At 41.2% G+C, this 9,083-nt stretch overlaps 1 pseudogene; it reads left to right on the top strand.

The window, feature by feature from the left end:
• Positions 1-2,182: 2,182 nt before the first annotated feature.
• Positions 2,183-4,520, top strand: LOC119911156 (annotated as a pseudogene).
• Positions 4,521-9,083: the final 4,563 nt, after the last annotated feature.

Genomic DNA, 9,083 nt, shown 5'->3' with positions numbered 1-9,083 from the left:
CACCAGTTTTTGCACTGTGTGTACTTTCTGATGTATTAACAGCAATGCTGTATTTTGTTGAATTGTTTATAGTTTGGGTGAAGGCCTCAAACACGCGTGCGCACACTGAAAAATAAACAAACAAGGGGGGGGGGGGGGGGCATGTGAACAAAACGCGACATAATGGGAAGAAAACTCAATCATATAGTTAGTGGATCAGTATTCAGCAGATATATTTAAGATTCCTTTATTTCACACAGCAGGTGAATCTCATGTTAAACGCTCAGCAGCGTTACTGTCGTTTTATCTGACAACTATCGAGTCAAACTAAACAAACCGGACTTGTTCTTAAAACGCCCCTTTTTAGGGCTCAAATCAACGTCACTACCTTCGTGTTTTCATGTTTTTCTGCCCTAAATCTCAGCTTTTCCTGCCGTTTCCTCTTCACCACAAACTTCCTGTGTCTTTATTCAGGCGGCTCGACGCTGTTAACACTTCACACAACTGCAAAACAAATGAAAAGAACAGAGTCTGTTCACTCACCATGTCCTGTAAACACGCAACACTTCGAAGAGAAAAGTCCAAAAACAAAAGTTGACGCATTTACTTCTCCCTGGGGCAGAGTGCGCATGCGCCGAGGGATTTCTGCTTTTTATTTTACAATTAAGGGACAGTGTGCTAAAAACGTAAGAGTGGTGGAGGAAGAATTCCTTTAATTAAACTACTTTATGTAGTTTTTAATCTTAAAATAACAGCTTTAAAGTCCACATGAAATCATAATCAGTGTTTATTTGTTTTTATTGCATATGCCTTGCACTGTATGTCGCCAATACACCAGCCTCTGGCTCAACAATGAAAAAAAAAACGCAGTTTTGTATGAATTCTTGATGGTATTTTATAGTTTGTAATTTCCTGGGAATCACCCCCAAAAAACCAAGGACGAAACAATTACAGACCCGTCGCCCTGACCACTGTGGTAATGTAGTCTTTTGAGCGCCTTGTGTTGTCCCACCTTAAATCCATCACAGACCCTCTCCTGGACCCCCTGCAGTTCGCCTCCAGAGCCGACAGGTCTGTAGATGATGCAGTAAACATGGCCCTTCACTACATCCTCCAGCACCTGCACTCCCCAGGAACCTACACCAGGATCCTGTTTGTGGATTTCAACACACCATCATCCCGGCCCTGCTGCAGGACAAGCTCCCCCAGCTGAGCGTGGTGGGGACGAGTCCCTGTAATCTATGACCTGGTGCAGCCAGAACAGTCTGGAGCTCCACGCTCTGAAGACAGTGGAGATGGTCATAGATTTTAGAATGAGCCCAGCCCCATCCTCCCCCATCATCCCGTTTCTCCCCAGTCACCACTGTGTCGGCTGGGATTGGCTCCAGCCCCCCGCGAACCTGTACGCAGGATAAGCGGTTGATGATGAATGGATGGACGGACTCTGGCCATGAAGTCATCAGGCATCTGGAAGGCATCTGGAAACTGCAGTGGCATCACCTGCCCACTAGAGAGCAGTTTAATATATAGCATTTAGATTATTGTCAGTTTGTGGTGTATCTGTATAGGAGGGTGAAACACATTAACACTTATGGAGATAAACATAAAGTCAAGAAGCACACAACAGAATGTCATGTGATTTTGCCAACTTCAGATATTAATTCATGTTAATGTTTACATGACGTTTGATATGGTGTGTCCACCACTGCCTCACCCACAGAATAAACACTCCCCATAAAGAGGTATAAAAAGACAACGCTGCCATTTTGACCCAGAAAATAAAGCTTTCTATTAATATGATTATTGTTGAGACAAGATTAGTGAGATGGTATAAGTAATACCAGCAGATCAGAAGCTGTAAACCATCTAAATTCATCCGTACCTCTGGCATGACAGTAATTTATCTTCAGAACTTCAGAACAAGCCTCGGTGCTTTAGTTGTTATTTAAAGCTATGTGACTTAAATGTTGAGAATAATTCACATGTTGCTTATTTATATCACTCATCATTTCTCTTTATTGAGTAGGATAATAGTTTTACCAAATAGTTTTTTCTTTAAGCCTGTAAAATAATGAAAGAAAACATTTACGTCGTCCTCACATAACATCTTTGGTTGTGGAGCTTTTTGATATGCAAACGAGCTGGGTGTTACTGTACAGACATGACGGTATAAAAAAAGAGCTCTGTGTAAAACACTGGCTGGCCGCAAAGGTGGAAGACAAAGTGAGAGGCAAACCGGAGCAAGACAGTAGAAAAGACACACAGTCACAACATCCTGGAGATCTAAGAATTTTCAACTCTGCACTGATCTCCTGTTTTTTGAAAGCATGGATGGTAAGTTCTGCTTATTATTCTCCTCACATCAGCTCGTTTTATATATTCAGTACTGTTATTAGAGATGATCCAAAGCATACACAAAATTGATAATTGCAGCAGCCTTTTCTCTTGTCTTAATCAAAAAGCCCTGCAACGAATAAGCTGCGTGCTTTAAACAAGAACCAAGAGGTCCAATAACATCACACCTGGTTCAGCGCCTTTACATCCACTCCCTGCCTGATTTTAAGATCTCATTGATTGCTTTTTTGGCTCTCCATGACCCGGCTCCAGATTATATTTTAGATCGTTGAACTTATTATGAACACGTGCTTAGTTTTAGGGCTCCCAGGCTCGGAAACAACGGGCCCGAGGAAGTGTCTTCTTTTAAGTCTGTTGCACAATATACATCACAATATGCACTTTTATCAGAAAGCATCTCCTGAAGTTATCTGAGCTGCCTATTTATTTTACGGATTTTATTCTTGTTTTATGTTCTCTTATATCCTTTGTAGTTATTATTAGTCATATTTTATTGTTTTATTTCTATTTTATTTTTTTTATCACTTGCTGTGGTATTAAATAAGTGCTTCACAATAATATTAATAACAACAACAATAATCGTTATCATCACAACAATCATCATCATAAGTGTCAAAGCATTTGATTTATTGATTGCTGTCAGGAAGAAAGAATTACAGAAAATATGCTTCCAAAATAAATTGCATAAATTGCAATTGTAGTTTGTAGTGAAAGCAATTTCATTAAAGATGGTTAAACATGTAAATAAACATGTTTATTTTGAAAAGTCCCTGCATTTCATGTGAATAAGGATGTAAGTATTTTGTATAAGTAATAGCAATTCCCATTATAGCAATGAATATGCATATGGTGTTGCTGCTTATCATGCAGTTACTTCATAAAACTCTTCCAGGAGGTTTTACCTTCAACGGTCATCCGAAGCCGAACAAAGCATTCAGTTCATTTGCCAGTTATGTTAGTAAGCTTTTGTTGTCAGCAACGTTTCACTACTTTGGTGCCACTTTTCTCAATGTATATTTACTGAAACTCCAGAGAGAAACTACACTAATATTGTATATTACTGACACAAAGTACTTATCGTCTTCTAGCTTTAACAAGGATTGTGGTGTTGGGAAAAACTGGAATCGGGAAGAGCAGCATCGCTAACACCATATCTGGAGAGACTGTGTTCGAGGTAGACCATTCAGCCTTATCTGGAACAAGTGAATGTCAAGCAAAAACATATCTGTCAATGGAAGAAGCATTAAGTGGATTGACACTCCTGGGTTCTTTGACACACGGAGGTCTGAGAAGGAGATGAAGCCTGAGATATTGAGGTGCATCACAGAGTGCGCTCCTGGGCCTCATGTTTTTCTCATTGTGCTCAAAGTGGAGAAATACACAGAGCATGAGCAGGCTGTCATAAATAAACTCCAAGAATATTTCTCAGAAGAAGCTTTAAAATATTCCATAGTTCTCTTTACACATGGTGACCAGCTCGCTGAGGGAGAGATTATCGAGCAGTTTGTCCTGCGAAGTAAAGATCTGAGTGATATGGTGAGGAAGTGTGAGTGCCGGTGCCACATCATTGATAATAAATACTGGAAGAACAACCAACAGGATGGATACAGGAGCAACCAGTTCCAGGTAGAAGAGCTACTCAAGACAATAGATAAAATGATTGAGGCCAACAAAGGAGGCTACTTTACCAATGAGATGCTCCAAGAAGCGAATAGAAAAGCAGAGGAAGAACAAGAGCATATCAGACAATCATATCCAAACATGTCACTAGAGGAGATCACACAAAGGGCTAAAACCAGTGTCTTTGAAAAGTTTTGGCTTAAATTTGCTGGTGGTGCAACAGCAGCAGCACTGTTGGTAGCTTTCCTTGGTAGGTCAATGAAATAATTCACAAGAGCACAATGGGCCGGGTGCAGAGTTGCCAAAAGTTTGGGCGTGCCAGGTATTACGTGACTCCTTCTTGTAACTGGCTCCGAATCAGCCCTTATCAGCCAACAACTCCAATACGGCATGGCTGGAGAGGCAAAATGTGCACGTTCCTCAGTCCTGCCAAAAACATTGACACAAATGAAAAAAACCTTTCTCTCCGTCTTCTTTCATTACGGCTGTGTCTCCATCTCACATTGACAACAGCAGCCATCTCTGCAACACTTTGCGGTTTGCACCTTCCTTTCAAACTTATTAAATCCAGATGCTGTTGCACTCACATGAAATTGCGTTTAGGCTCGTTAGATCACATTGCGTGTATAAATAAATGTATTAGCAGGTTACCCTCCCGTTACTTTGCACAATAAAACTGAAACGCCCCAAATTTTATATTCATTAAGGCAAAAGAAGTAAATGAACAACAGGTGCTATGTTGCACTTTTGGAAGACGTCATTCTGCGTGCACACCGTTAGCAGATCAGCTTACGTGTTAATTTGCTGCTGATATCAAGTTAGCACACGTTTTTGCTCACGCAGACCTTTAGTAAATCTGGCCCTATAAGTACTAGGAGTAGCAATAGTAGCAGTACAGTGTTTTTTCACCACTGCAGCGCAGACAGCTGAGAAATATCAGGAGAAATAGGTTTATTGAAGTGATGCAGCTGACACACAACAGGCAACAGAGTCAACACTTTTGTAGAGTAAAGAGCTTTGAGACTTGATACCATATTTCTGAGATTCATTAAAATCTATACCATAGAGTATATTCTGCTACAGCCAGCATTCAAATTATGTATGTGTGCAGCTCTGCCAGTGAGCGTGACTGAATCTTCTATCAAAAATGCTTTTGAAATTTATTATATATCATGTCCTGTTTGTAAAAATTATGTGTGTGTTTGGTGTCAGATCACGAACTGTCAACGACCGACTACCAGATCATACCTCTTGACAGCGCATTCAGTTCATTTGTGCCATATATTAAAGCTAAGTCTATCTTTTAGAGTTTTAATTTATGGAAACTTTTGATTCTACTTCCATGTATGTTTTTTTAATCCTGATACAACAATAAATCTGCAAATTCTTGTTTCCAAGTGTCTTTTTTTCATTGAACTATTTGCACTCATCCCATCAGCTGAGCTGCCTGACGTTAATAAAAATAGGACAGGATGTATTTTGTTACTGAATTTACATATCATTCATTCATGTGGCCGAGTTTAGTCCAGTTGAACTTTGAACTAAAATATACAAGCCTTAGCCATGCTTAAGAGGTGGTGTTGGAACAAAGAGGAAGACAAAATGAACAACAAAGAAAATGAAGGCTGGAAGATCCTCACGTCATCATGTACGAATCGGATTTCCAGACAAGTTGGGACATTTTCCAAAAAGCAATAAAAAAAACCCTGTGATCTTTCAATTTACATGAACCTTTATTTAACTGACAAAAGTACAAAGAAAAGATTTTCAGTAGTTTTATTGACCAGTGTAATTGTATTTTGTGAATTTTAACTTACAATTACATGCCTGCAACACACCTAAAGGTGTGGACAGAGTTGAAGTAAGATTGAAAAGTGCACAGAATATTCAAGTAAGCTCTGTTTGGAAGACTCCACAATAAGCAGGCTGACTGATAACTGGTGAGGTGTCATGATTAGATATTAAATTAGCATCCGCTAAAGGCTCAGTCTTTGCAAGTGTAACCGGGCCCAATGGAGGACTCGACCCAAATCGATAAGTAAAGGTTGACAAGTCACCTTGGGACTTTCACTCAAAGAGTTGAAATGTGAACTTAATAACAGTTTTTACCAACCCTGGCGATTCCCACCAGCACAGGCAAGATCAGAGACAGTTTTTCCTTTGAGCAAACAGACACAATAAAACAGCTGCAAACTACACATAACTATAAAAATAAGCTAAGAACATAATGCAAAGAAAAGAATCAATGACCAATAATACTTAATGAGAGGAGAGTTGAGTCGAAAGCTCTTGGTAACGAGTGGCGGCAATCTATAGTTCCATGGTGTGGATTGAATAAAAGGGGCTATAAATAAACACTTCAACACACCAATATAACAAAATAAAAAAATCACACAAATCACACTTAAAAGTACATGCAATGTTATTAAAATAAGCCAGCTATTATACGTCACCACCTCTGGACCAAAATACCCCGAGCCACAATCAGGAGATCTCCTTGGTTAAAATGTTATGTCAATAGCTTTTTCTGAAATCAAAGTCAAATTAAAAATCACTAAAACGAAACACAATATAACAAAACAAAGTAATAAAATCTCCTCACACACTATAAAACAGGTCATAACAATAAAAAAGGACAAGGATTCAATTAAAAATAAGTTTAAAATAATAAAAAACAGGTAGGCTACATTACTGTGTTAATAACTCAGACAAGGCAAAGCAGCAGTGGCTGCATTAATTCAAAAAACAGCGGTTAGCTATACACTAGAGTACCTTTGTGGTTCACACACACACACCTCTGAATCTCTGCAAACATTTATGTGCTTCATAGGCCGTCTTTCCCAGAGACCTCGCACGGATCACATAGAGCGTCAATCTAGGATAACAGTATAAGCGCACACACACACACACCACGTTAGCGCACTACATAACAGAACAACACTGTTAAATTTGCAGGCATTACATACCTCGAATGACGGGACAGAGCAGCGATACACAACCACACCACACAGCAGCAACAGCGGAAAGAAGAAACTCGGAGCTGACCTGACGGGCATTTATTCCCGGGTGGCTAAAGTGGTGACACTTAACCTGTCGCTTACACAAGTAAGGATGGGTTGTGGCTCTCACCTTCACGTAAGTTCAAAGGGAAGTAGCATTTCTTAATGCAAGATTTCAGAGAGATTAGGTCTTTCAAAATCACCAGTACATAATACTGTGAAAAGATTCAGGGAATTTGGAGACATCTCAGTGCGTAAAGGGGAAGGAAAGGAAACCACTTTTGAATGTTTGTGACCTTCGAGCCCTCAGGCAGCACTGCCGTCATGCTTCTGTGACAAATATCGCCACATGGGCTCAGGTGTACTTAGGAAAACCATCATCACTGAACAGTCCACCGCTGCGTTCAGAAAAGTAACCTGAAACTGTACTACATCAGAAGAGTCCACATCACTTGTTTTCTGGAAAAACAGATGTTGAGTTCTCTTTACCAAAGATGAATAAGACCATCCAGATTTATCACTGAGAGGTGCAAAAACCAGCAGCTGTGATGGTATGGGGTGGGGGCTCAGCGTCCACAGTATGGTTGAGATGCATGTGTGTGAAGGTACCACTGAGGCAGAGGCTCAGAAGATAGATATGTTGCTATCAAGGTGATGTCTCTTCCTGGGACATCCATGTGTGTGTGTTCTTCACTGACCTGCTGCCAGTCCAGTTCTGTCTATATTGAAATTGTTTGGCACATCATGAAGAGGGGACCAAGACAACGGCGACCGCAGACTGTTGAGCAACTGAAGTTTTACAGCAAGCAAAGATGTAAAAAATATTCTCGACACCAAACTTACCTGCTGACCCCTATGTAGACAAAGTGTTACAGAAATGTGAGTTTGGACCCATAAGTTGATGAATCTGGGGGTTACAATGTAAATTGACTGGTAGAGCTCAGGAAGCTTGTGCATCATTGAGTTTGGAGGATAGCCTGACATATGACAAGGTCAAGAGTACTGTTTAGCATGTGTATGAGTTGTTGCCTTGGCTTACAGACAACGTTTCAGGTCACTCAGGAAGTCAGCTGGTCAGACCGCTGTGGTGTTTCCAGAGAGCAAGGCATGATGAGACGTCTTGTTGTTTATTGTAAATAAATACCTTTTGTTTTCAACGTACTCCTGCTTCCTCATTTTCTTCTGGGTCTCTCACACCAAAGGCATGTGTCTTAACCGTTGTTCCATCACCCCCCCCTCCAGCACAGAGAAAGGAACAAAGATACACAAACATAAAAAAGCAGCAGTTTGGCAGGTCTGGAGACTAAAATTGGGGAACTATCTGGATTCTGCAGACCAAGGGGAAAAACATGAGAATGGAGCTTTCAGAAACACAGCCAGACTGTTCACCAGTCAAGAGCTGTGAAAAATCAGCACAGCACTATAGACAAAAATGAAAAGTTTTGTTGCATTCTACCTGTTTTACATAAGTGCTGACTGACATAAAAACAATTCACTCCAACTCTGACACTGTCAAGAGGTCGGCATACAGACAGACAGAAACTAAAACTCTGTAAACCTGTAGTGAGGACATCCAAGCAGTGAAGCTGTATAGGACCTTCAGGCGTGTTTGGACTGCACTGACTGGGTTGTTTTCAGGACTGCTACCAACAATTTGGACGATGGACAGCTGTGTAGCAACACGTACCAGGGTGAGTTATAACAATGACAAACCCTGGTTCATGTCATCCTCCGGCACCTGGACTCCCCAGGAACCTATGCCAGGATCCTGTTTGTGGATTTCAACACCATCATCCCGGCCCTGCTGCAGGACAAGCTCTCCCAGCTCAGCGTGCCTGACTCCACCTGCAGGTGGATCACTGACTTCCTGACGGACAGGAAGCAGCGCGTGAAGTGGGAAAACTTCTCATCAGCACCAGATCCCCTCAGGGCAGCTTTCTTTCCCCCCTTCTCTTCTCCCTGTACACCAACAGCTGCCACCTCCAGTCACCAGTCCATCAAGCTCCTGAAGTTTGCAGATGACACCACCCTCATTGGGCTCATTTCTGGTGGGGACGAGTCCGCCTACAGGTGGAAATCGACCATCTGGTGACCTGGTGCAGCCAGAACAGTCTGGAGCTCTGAAGACCG

This window comes from Micropterus salmoides, unplaced genomic scaffold, assembly GCF_014851395.1.
Source record: "Micropterus salmoides isolate LMB-PRFRI ecotype aquatic unplaced genomic scaffold, ASM1485139v1 Ms_hic_scaffold_1926, whole genome shotgun sequence".
Taxonomy (NCBI): Eukaryota; Metazoa; Chordata; class Actinopteri; order Centrarchiformes; family Centrarchidae; genus Micropterus; species Micropterus salmoides.
This window is presented reverse-complemented; position numbering and strand designations above follow the sequence as displayed.